The sequence below is a fragment of the Electrophorus electricus genome, chromosome 7 (genome assembly GCF_041902795.1).
Source record: "Electrophorus electricus isolate QZ-2024a chromosome 7, ASM4190279v1, whole genome shotgun sequence".
Classification (NCBI taxonomy): domain Eukaryota; kingdom Metazoa; phylum Chordata; class Actinopteri; order Gymnotiformes; family Gymnotidae; genus Electrophorus; species Electrophorus electricus.
Genome location: NC_137503.1, coordinates 21706368 through 21717720, shown reverse-complemented (window position 1 = coordinate 21717720; position 11353 = coordinate 21706368). Strand labels below are relative to the sequence as shown.

The following is an 11353-nucleotide window of genomic DNA, read 5'->3' as shown; positions in this document are numbered from 1 at the left end:
AAGCTGCTGGCGCTGGGGCTTTTCAGAGAGCAGTGCTTGTGGCGAGTGCCAGGGTTTCTGAGAATGCTGACATAGCTGAACAGAGGCAGTGTCTGCGCTGGTGTCTGCACCCTGATCTCCAAGCTGTGGCAGCCTATGACGTGGCTGACCCCTCGGCCCCCCTTAATTCCTGCTTTGTTCTGAGGGACATGACATCGTGACCTCCTGCTTCTCCTCTCTTCCTGCTTAGCTCTCGGTCTTGGCCTGCCCCGCAAATTCCTGATGGTAAGCTGAAACCCGATGCCGACCCATCGCCAGGCATCAACTTAAGAGAATCTTGTGAGAAAGAAGTAGAGAAAAAAAGACAGAGAAAGATGGAGAAAGTGAGTTAGGCTATGGTTGCATTACAGAGTATGCAACAGAGGAGGAGACAGAGGATCTTGGTGTGTGTGTGTGTGTGTGTGTGTGTGTGTGTGTGTGTGTGTGTGTGTGTGTGTGCGTATGTATGCATGTATGTATTTCTCACCCATTAGGACTGGTGATGTTCTGCTTGCTCAGTCTTATATCACATCAACCTATTTTTGTTTTTCGTTAAATTTGTGCTATTTGCTTATGGGACTCAATGTGTGTGTGTGTGTCTGTCTGTCTGTGTGTGTGTGTGTGTGTGTGTGTGTGTGTGTGTGTGTGTGTCCGTCCAGGAGGTCCTGGTTCCCATCCTGACCTGCTCTGACCCAAAGCCTGCAGAGGTAAGTAGCTCTGGCAGCATGGGAGGATTATGACAGGGCTGACTGAAACTTTGTTGAGACATCATAGCTCTGTATGCTTTCTGTCTACTTGGAGGGATTCACTGTGTGCAGCATCTGTCTCTTAACAGTTACCAAAATTATAGTTTTTGCAAGTATATAATGTCATTCCAACAGCACTTAATTTAGAGCCATGCAAGGCTAAGATCGGTGATAGGGTTTTAAACATTTAAATGACTTTGCTACAATTGGATATACTTTTATTAATTATTAAGGAACCTTCATGTCTTTTTTTTTCCAGAACACTGGCTGTTGTAAACTGTATCACTTTCTACTAGTGAACGTTTGTTTCAGTGTTGTAAAAGCTTGCATGGATGTAAATCTCTCTCTCTCTTTCTCTCTCTCTCTCTCTCTCTCTCTCTCTCTCTCTCTCTATGTGCATATGTGTCTGCGTATGGGTTTGTGTGTGGGTTTACTTCCCAGTGGTAACACTTCAATAAAGTTGAGATCTTGCACAAACAGTCCATTTCTGATGTGAGCATGTGAGAATGTGATATGCTTGTGGCTTTAACAGACAGGGTTTGGAGATGGAGACATGCATGGAAAAGCTATTAACTTCTCGTTTGTTCCCAGAAATGCTCCAGTGTTACTTTCTATAGTTAATTAAAATGTAACTATGTTAGATGATATATTAAAGCCCCGTTTTGGAGTAGGTCTGCTCTGTGCATTATGATCTACTTTGTAATTACTTTGAAGTGTACAGAAAACTGCATGTTAAATAGAATGTGCACAACTAAAGAGTAAAAATAGATATTTCATATATATATATATATATATATATATATATATATATATATATATATATATATATATATATATATACATACATACATACACTGTTCAGTTCTGTTCAGTAGTAGATTTCTCTCTACGTGAGTTTTATCGGAGCCTGGTCAGTTTGTAGTGGTCTCCTCAATCATCAACACAGCTAACTGGACAAGAAAGAGAGGGAAAGAAAAAGAGATAGAGAGGGAGCCAGAGAGGGAGAGAGAGGGAAAGAGTGGGAAAGAAGGAGAGAGGGATAAAGACAGAGGGAGAATAGCAGAGTGGATCATGAATCAGGCACCATGTGCAGCAGGTGAAGGCCTGTGGGCATTGTTGAAATATGGAGTAGCCAGAGAGAGGGAGAGGGAGAGAGTAAAAGAGGGAAGGAGGTAGAGATAGAGATAGAAACAGAAACAGCCAGAGAGAGAAATTGATGGGTCACAGAACAAGAGGGTCAGCTCAGGCATGGTACTGCTCCACGGTCCCAATGTCTAAAGTATCACCCCATAGCTCACCCTCAGATCACCCCTTCTCACCCCCAGCTCACACGAACTCACCATAAATCACCCCCTACTAACCCCCTAGATCACCCCAATTTACCCCAGCTCACCTCAACTCACCCCCAGCTCACCCCCACCTCTGCCCCAATTCTCCCCACTCATTCCTCTACAATATAAAAAAAACTGCACACGTGGGGATTGGGGGGGGGGGGTGTAATGTAATTAAAGCTAACCCTTTAGGTGGGGGCATTAATTTAATTAAGTCTGCTATGGTTGTGCCTCACTAACCATCAATCATTGCAGCAGGCCAGATAGGTAGCACTGACACTTGTTATTGTTCCTAATGCTAAAACATCACAGAAAAAATTACATTTAACAGAGGTGGTCATTTTTCCTTTCACTTTGCTGATCTTTGGTCAGGCAGATTAAACATAAGATATGAGAGCATCCATGTTAAATGGACATTTAAAAAATCAACTAACATTTGTTATAATTATAGCAATAGGATGGTGTGAGGAATATAGTTAATTACTGTTTACAGTTAAACCACAGGTAACAAATTGAACCTTGTTACTGCAGTCAGAAGGCACTGTGATGGGAGCAGGAGAAATAAATGCTAAATTACAACCAGATTACATCCATTTGAAAGCTCAGTGGTAACTATGAACAACTTTTGATAACTACAAATAATGAATTATATCTATGAAGAACAAATAACTGGTCCTAGAAGGAAAAGATGGTGGTAAAGGAACACCTGAAATTCCTATTTGATGTGTAATGCATTACAGCCCTTTTTAGTGTTTTTAAAGCAACTTAGAAAAAGCTCTTCCATCCCTCCCAAGCCCCAATATGAAGTATTCAGGAATCTTTCCAACATCCCTCCATATATCATAAGCTAGATATGATATGATACATTAAATTCCCCATTTAGCAGAAGGGCTGTGCTGGACCAAAAACTGTTTTCAGAGGAGCGCCACTGTTACTACAGTAACTTAATCCAGTAAAAAACTTATGCAGAGTCCAGAAACCCACTAGGAGAAGCAGGTAGCCTGAGCTAAATGATGGCGAACACACTATCTGCATTTCCCTTGAGTTTATTCAGCTAAAGTCTAGAAGATATTGTTGATGTTGCTGCTGTTGTTTTTGTCATCATCATCATCTTGAATGGCAGTAGTGGTGGTGTAGTAATTGAGTTTCTACCATTATCGCTCTGCAGCTCATTGGACAGAATGTGTCATAATCCTGAATGTCGATTTCTGGGTCTGGAAGAGGGCTGGACTTGTGGCTGGTATTTGTTTTGGAGCATGGAGAAGGCAGGGGAGAAAGTGCAGTGTAGCTGGGCCTGCCAAGTCAGACCAACAGCACACATATGCACACAAGCACACAAACACGCATATATGTGTGTGCTCACACACACACACACACACACACACACACACACACACACACACACACACACACACACACACACACACTCTATTTTCTGCTTCACTCACAAAACCGATTTAGTGAGCTCCACAGCCTTGAACAGCCATCTCTTTCTCTCTGATGGTTCCAGACTATCATTTTCTAGATGTTTTTCTCACTATCACCATTTTGAGGTTCAGGTGAAAAAGTAAAGATTCACTAAATAACTAAGCAGCTGGAGAATTGAGTGCATGGATATAGTGACAGGTTGGGCCAGGCCTTATCTTGTGGATTACCCCTGGACCAAGGCTTGTCCTTCACCCCCTGTGTTTGGCACATGTCACTTTTACAGGCTATATTACAATACCATGCTTGGCTGATGACCTGGCTTGGGTAGGAGTCTCTGGCAGACTCATACTTCCAACCCCCTGTATCCTTCTGCCTCTGAGCACAGAGTGGGACGGCCTGGCAGGCAGCCCAGTGAAGGAGATTTGGCGGTGGGCCTCTAGTCTGCCTGCCCCCATTTGTTCATACTGACCAACAGTGAAGTTGAAGGTGGGTAGAGGGAGTGCCTACTCCAGCCACATCTCCCTAGCATAGGCCCTTTCTCAGCCCTCTGCATGGGGTGAGCAGCAACCTGGATTATGGCATGCATACCTGCTACAGGGCTTCTCTGTTTTCCTCTCTCACCAAATTCAACCAGACCTGACAATCTGGAGCTGCTCAAACAGAACTAAATGCAAAATTTGAAATATAGGATTTCTTTGTTATTGCTCCTGCTTTTGGTTTTGTTCCTTTCAGACAACACAGGAAGATGGAGAGAGAAAGAGAGAAATAAATAAAGGCAGAGAGGGTCAGAAGTACCAGCAAATGTGGTAAATATCCACTGAAATGAAGCAGAGAGGACATCTGAAGTGCAGCCACATCAAAAGACAAGGCATGTCATGGGAGGGTTATGCATTCACTTCCATTGTCATTCAAATCCAATCACAATAATAAGGAGGGGTGTGCGGGTGAAGGAGAAGAGCAAGAGAAAGTCTGAATGTATTTTAGCACAGGAAAGATGTTCTCGCATGGGCATATGGAGGATATTAAGCCATTTTTTTTCTTTCTTTTTTAATGTTGACACTGGAGCCCTTGTGAAACATGACTCACAATGAGTACAGCTTTTAAGCCTGTGTTCATCTTCCCCCACGTTGTTTCTGGTATGCTTTATTTGTCTGTCACCCAATAAAACATCCCACACAGCTTTCCTGAGACCACATGTCAGCTGGGTTCAGCCTTCTCCTGCTGCTTCCATTCTTACATCATGTAGGAATCTCCTTTTGATGTGCTACTAAACAATAAACATTTCTTTTAAAATGGGCTTTTTCAAGATGAGGACTGATGGAAGAGACTAATTGGTTTGATATGAAGTGCCAACTTCAAGAACATAGAGGAAGGCCAACTGGAGAGCAGGAACCAAAGGAAATCCCCCCAAAAATGAGAGAGATGGTGGTGATGGGGGTGCTCACTCTATCAGTGCCATGGTGCAGTGCGCGTGTTTGGGCATCAGTCTGTGTGCCATAAGAGTCAAGGTTTCTTTGGTGGGGTGGTCTAACACTGAGCTTTATCTGGTTATGTATGGTTACTACCCTACTCAGTATGACCTCTTCTCAGTTTGGTCAGGCCTTGAATGGGCTGGGGCTGCCATGCAATGTATGTACCTCCACTGGGTCACTCCCTTGTGATCCACTCCCCTCTGGGTGAACCCTGTGGGCCACTCCCCTGTGTATGAGTCCTGTCTCCTCTGTGGATGAGCCCTGTGTGGCACTCCTTTGTGGGTGAACTCCCTGGTGACCCACTCCCCTATGGGCCTCTCTCTAGTGGGTTGACTTGGCAGTTCTCCCCATCCCACTACATTCGAGCATTCACCAGAAACAACTAGCAGCAGAAATGTGACAGTGTCTAACCCATTTCAGTAGAACAGCTTCTGTCTCAAAACACTTAAAGAGTATTTTTTAGACTGTTACATGTCGTGTACTGGACTCTCTTTCATTGGTTTGAAATGGGAGGGGTATAATCTATTGGTATGGACTTACAGGAAGGCTATAGTCTACTGGTATGGGCTTTTATTGGAGTAGGCTTGTATTGGGATGGCTATACACTATTGGTGTAGCCTTGTGTTGGTATGGCTATCCTCCATGTTGTGGTACAAGTTTCACCCATGCTGTGCATTTGCTCTAAGCAAAGCCTAGCTGAGTGGGGCCAACAGAGCAGGCGAGCAGCAGGATCGTTTGCTCAGCTGGGTTAAGGTGAGATTGTGTGATTGGCTGGGATCCTTTGGAGACGGCAGGCATCCTTTGAGGGTGCCCCCTCATCTCAGCATGGGAGGGGCTCCAATTTCAGACCCTCAGCACATCACTGCACAATGACTTCCTACTGCGATTTATTGTGGCACATTGGAAGATTCCAAGACGCGATTGAGTTTTTGTTGGCCATGTACCTTGGCACTCAGTTTTAGTCACATGCCTACAGTTCATTCTGCTCTGTGTCCTTGACCACAACTTTACTCCCACAAAAAGCTGTTGCCACCTTTTTTCCATAAACAATATCAGAGATGGCAGCGATTCTGCAGCCAGTCTGCATCTCTGGGGTGTATTAACTTACCAACAGCACTCTGCACCAGCCAGCAGGCCAGGGCAGTAGTTTGTGCTGTGAAGGCAGCCTGTTAGTGTAAATGTATTGTGAAGGCTTTATGTGCAGCTGTCAGATCAGACAGGATTGTTTTACCCCATTCCCGTTTTGAACTGCACATGTCAGGGTTTGGCACAGAGAAGGCATGGGCTAGATGTGTGATCAGTGGAATAATGTGTAAAGCACATACTATGTTGTTGTTGGTTTGTTTCTACTAATCTACTAATAAGGGTTTTTCTCTGAAATTCTTCTTTTGATCTGGATTCTGTTTATTCAGGCCACCACTAATGAGTATTTTTAGGAACCAGTACGGTCAAATCCAGAAACGTCTAGTTCAGCGTCATTTGTCTGGCTCCTGGCAAAAGTCTAAGGCCAAATATTGACAAAGATCCCTCTCAGCAGGATACTCAGCATGGATACTGGGTAACTGAACAGGACCACCTCTGCATTGCTCTTACTCCTCTGGACCTTTAGAAGCAATTTCATAATTTCAAGATAGAATTTTCAATCCAATTTTGACAATTTGTTAGTCTTTTTTTCCCCACTGACCCAGTTCAGATTTGGCCAATGTGGGAATTTGCACTACTATTGATCCTTAAATCAAAAATACAAATATGCATATTCATCTAAGGGCACTCCGGGATCTTTGCTTGAAAAGCTATGAACATTTTTGTTTTTCACTTATCTGTTCACAGGATTTTATCAGATTTCATCAGACTTAGATCCGAGCAGCTGGTGCAAAACTGTACTGTTTTGAAGTTCTTTGCTGCAGTCAGTATAAACTGGCCCATGCAATTCTTTGACAAATGTTGAAAGATGCACAGTTTGGTGCCACTTTCCAAAATATCTGCCTCTTCTCCCCTGCCTCTCAATTGGCCAAGTGTAAATTTCTGGTCCCTCCCTGGTGTTTCAGTACCAGATGCTGGAGTTTTGAGAGAACAAACAAGTTGGTTTTGTCATGCTGTGACAGATTGTGTAGTCATGCGCTTCTTTTCCATAAGTGGTATTACATGCCCACAAACAATGACAGAGAATGCCAAGCAGTGACACCTGATCAAAAGTAACACTCAGTCACACGTAATGCCTGATCACTCAATTGCACGTGACGTGCAGTCCTAAATAATGCTCGATCACTAAATTGCACATAAAGTTTAATCCCAGGGAATACTTTATCACACATAACAGTCACAGGTAACATTCATTCATAACATTTGATCACACAGAATACTTAATCATAAGAATTAAGTTCTGATCCTCTGCCTTTCCCCCACACCCTGCTCACATCCATCCCCCTCTTGCCTGTGTGCAAAATCCAGATCCTTCATATCACTAATTTCTCAGTGACTTTAAAACGGGTGATAAAAACCTATGCTGAGCTTCTAAGTGCTTCCTTTTGCTGTTAGATGGGATGACATTTTTTGCCATCATTTTAATGCAAGTTCTGTAAGCAGTGTTGAACAAAAGTCTTTGAAGTAGTTTAAACTCCAGGGGGAAAATTGGGAAGCTGGGAAAGAAGAAAGTTGAAATGAACTCGGGCCAAAGTGAGGCCGTGAACAAAGTAAGCTATCTTTGGTTTCACATCCATGCGCAGGCAGACACATGTCCTTTACGTCCTTTAAACTCGCTACATGGGCTATGAGGACCTCCTATAGCACACGATCTACAAATCTGTGTTCCATGCATTTCAAATGAAAGTCAAGCTAGAGCATATATTGGAACGATCTGTTGTAACATAGCAACAGCTTCGAATTTGCATTCTAAATGCATAAAAGTGAGTAGTTGACATTTTCCTCAAAATGAAGCAAACGCTGTGTTTCCTGCACCCTCTAACAGCTATTTCATCTTCACTGAGAGACAGGAATAAATAACTGCACAAATCCTGGCTCGGAAAAGGAAAAACACCCCCTTTTTTGCCCTTTCAACAAAATGGATTTTGATGCTCTGGGGTTGCTAAGTACTATGCCTAAAAAACAATCATTAACATTTTGCACATTTTAATGCAGTTGGCAAATATTCATTACAGACTCCCAGATCACTTATGTGATGCACAACGTATTTCACAGCAGCTGTTAGTCAAACTGCGTTAGGAGCCGCATTTCAGCAGTTCTACTGTCAGGCCTAAAAGCTGTGTAATGGAGTTTAATAGGCTGTACGATTCTGTTAAATGACCAGCATGTTAGAGACAGGTATTAAGTATCTCCATCTGTTTCAATATATATATATATTTGTGTGTGTGTGTGTGAGGGGAAGAAGACCCTTGTGAATCATTGTGAGTTTGCATGTGCTGAAGTTTATTTATAATTCCATACACAAAGGTTCCGTAAAAATGTAACGAACATCCTTGTAAATAACTTTCAGATTGGGAGATCTACTCGAGACCACTGGAAAAAACGACTGACATCCACTTAGCCAAGTGTGCACCTGGAGGTTGTGTTTATCTGAGCTTTCTGGCATTGAGCAATCCTGATGTGGAAGGAAACTGCACTGGCTGGGCTGTGATGCAAAACAAATCTGAGTACAGCAACAGCCATTAAAGACAAAGAAACTGCTGTAAAAAAAAGAGATCCAATCTGCTCTTACTAAGCGTTTGCAGGAAGTTTGCTATTGTGGCTATACATGTGCTTCTTAATATATTAGTCTTTTTCAGCAGTAGAAAAAAAACTCTCTTCTCCACAGGTGCTCAATCAGTGAAGGACTGTGGCAGTAGGCTCAGTGAGAGCTGCATCCAGACGCCCCAAAGCGGGCTGTGATTTACAGGTCCCCTGCAGGCCTGAGCTGAGCCGGTCTGCTGTTTCAGAGCTTATCCGGAAACCCTGAAAACGCACACACAAAGCCAGTGCCAAAGTTTCCATATCCACACCCGTGAGTGCGCTCAGAGACATTTCACATTTACTTACTGGCTGAATGTTCTGATCACTGAGCATTGGAAAGATGAATAAAGAAATGCTGATGATTTTCATGTCAGTGAAGCAGTCAACCACTTAGGGTTAGGGTTTTGTGTCAGATGAAGGTTTATGCAGTTTGCAGATAGGGAAGTGATACAACCACACAGATAAATTTTTGTTCCTGATATCTGAACTTTTTTTATAATTTAAACAACACTTGATTTACTTCAGCATAGTTTTTTGATTTCAACCTATTTTTTTGTGAGTGACTAGTGGATCATTACTTTATCATTATTACTGCTGAAAAAAGAATGAGCTTCATAATCAATGCAGAGTATTATAAGCAGAGGCATCATATTTACGATAATAGAAATAATATTTATCTTAAAATATACCATTGTTCAGGAAACAAACCAGATTTAAGCACAAGATTTATTTAATTAGTGGAGTATTTTGTGGGTGTACATGTACGTGTTTGTGTGTGCTTGTGTGGTACATTCATTAAGCAAAACTAGTTTTGCATGTGACACATTTTATAACAATTTTTGAATTATAATTCTTGTCATGTAATTTGCTGGTAAATGTATACAGGGTCTCTAATAAAATGAGCTAAATAATCCTGTAATAAGATCATAAAGCTATTAACACACACTTAAACCATGGCACAATAAAGCAGTATTGATCTCATCATTTAATTCAAGGTCAAATGCTTTTCATTTAGTGTGCTCCTGGCATGAGTCCAGGCTGTATATTGAATTTGTTCAGGGCATAGTTTTAGTATTCAAACATTTGTATAGGCAGCAATCTATTGAGTGATGTGTGTGTGTATGTATGTTGGAGTGTGTGTGTGTGTGTGTGTGTGTGTGTGTGTGTGTGTGTGTGTGTGTGTGTGTGTGTGTGTGTTTGTGTGTGTGTGTTTGTGTGTGAAAAAGAGCGTTAATATATTAAGCGCTCTATATGAGGCTTGAGGACAGGACCTCTCTGTCATTTGAGCCATTAGCTGGTGATGGCTGAAGTATGCTGAGCTCCGGTCAGTGCAGGGATGGGAGTGGGAGTCAGGGACAGATGCCCTGGGTCACGCAGTCTGAGCCACTGGCCAGCGGAGATTAATGCAGTCTGGAGGGAAGCATCCAGTGACATAATGCAGACAAATTTCTGTGCTGACAGAATAGAAACGATATAAGTGCCAGGAAGAGGAAAAGTGAGCATGCTCGTGCGTGTAGGAAGGCATGTGCAAACAGCAGGGAGAAGGCATGGAATGTGAAATGTAGAGAAGATTAGAAAGGCAGAGACCATCAGGTCAGTTACCTGACCTTGTCATATTTTTAATTAAATGACAAACAGCTATATAAAAAACCCTGCCGTTAATAGAAAATGGCTTGCTGAAAAGTGTAGTGTGTTGATGCTGGGGCCAACCAGGAACCAAGACAAACCTGGCACAGTAGGGAGACGGCGGGGCAGAGCGGAGCTCGTCTGGCTTGGTTTCTGCTGCTGAATACTCTGAAGGCATGTTGTTCTCAGAGGCGTGAAGAGCACTGGGAGAGCGATGTCATGGTGTCAGCACGCCTGTCATGTCTGCAGGGCTCTCTGTGTGTGTGCGCGCGCATGTGTGCGTGCACACGCACGCATGTGGGTGTGGGTGTGTGTACAGAAAACACATAAAAGGCATCATTGATAAGAACAAGATCTTTGTGTTGGCCTATCAGTTGGACCTGGCCCAGGTGTATTACTGCCTAAGCTATGGTGTGAAATGGCAAGCCCCTTAATCAGTCAACAGCACAAGAGTCTCTATCTCTCTCACACGCACACTCAGAAACACACACAGAAACACACACACACCTACATGCACACATACACAGATATTCTCCTCCTCAACATCCTGCTTACCTGGTAAGAAACATGTCTTCAGCAGTTAACTGGTGTCTTTCAGTGGAGCTGTTAAAATGCTTCCATGTGTGTTTTTATCTGACTGGTGCTCAGTTTGGCTTCGGAACATTCCATCTCTGTCCACCTCTGATACATGATACTCTCAAGAAAAAAAGAATGATACCCCTGAGAATTACTAGTCCAGACCGGTTGTCATAACAAGTTGGAAGAACAAGGGGGATTTTTGTCATTCTTCGCATATGTGAAGGTAGTTGTGCTGATTTCTCAAGGGAAGTTGGAAAGGGAAATTTTTTTCTCCTTTCTGCTTTGTAGTCTTAGTCATTGTGTTTATTTGGATTGTGCGCTGGATTGCAAAGCTAATGCAACCGACAGTACCTGGCATATCTTAGCAGCAGAGATAATTGTCAAAGTGAAGGACAAAGAGCTATTGTTGGTTTAAAACTGCATCATG

General features: G+C 42.8%; 2 long non-coding RNA genes across 3 annotated transcripts; one reads left to right on the top strand and one right to left on the bottom strand.

Annotated features, from left to right (window-relative positions):
- The first annotated feature begins 244 nt into the window (after window positions 1–244).
- LOC118241088 (uncharacterized) lies at window positions 245–9720 on the top strand. 2 transcript variants are annotated; one of them, XR_004775849.2, is made up of 3 exons: window positions 245–362; window positions 678–725; window positions 8807–9720. It is a non-coding gene; the product is annotated as an uncharacterized LOC118241088 (long non-coding RNA). The 2 variants fall into 2 exon arrangements; XR_014124642.1 differs by lacking the exon at window positions 8807–9720 and adding an exon at window positions 1024–1229.
- Window positions 9721–9855: 135 nt separating this feature from the next.
- LOC145658778 (uncharacterized) lies at window positions 9856–11064 on the bottom strand. The gene is made up of 3 exons (XR_014124641.1): window positions 10903–11064; window positions 10449–10602; window positions 9856–10170 (listed from the first exon to the last, which is right to left on the bottom strand). It is a non-coding gene; the product is annotated as an uncharacterized LOC145658778 (long non-coding RNA).
- Between the last annotated feature and the right edge of the window lie 289 nt (window positions 11065–11353).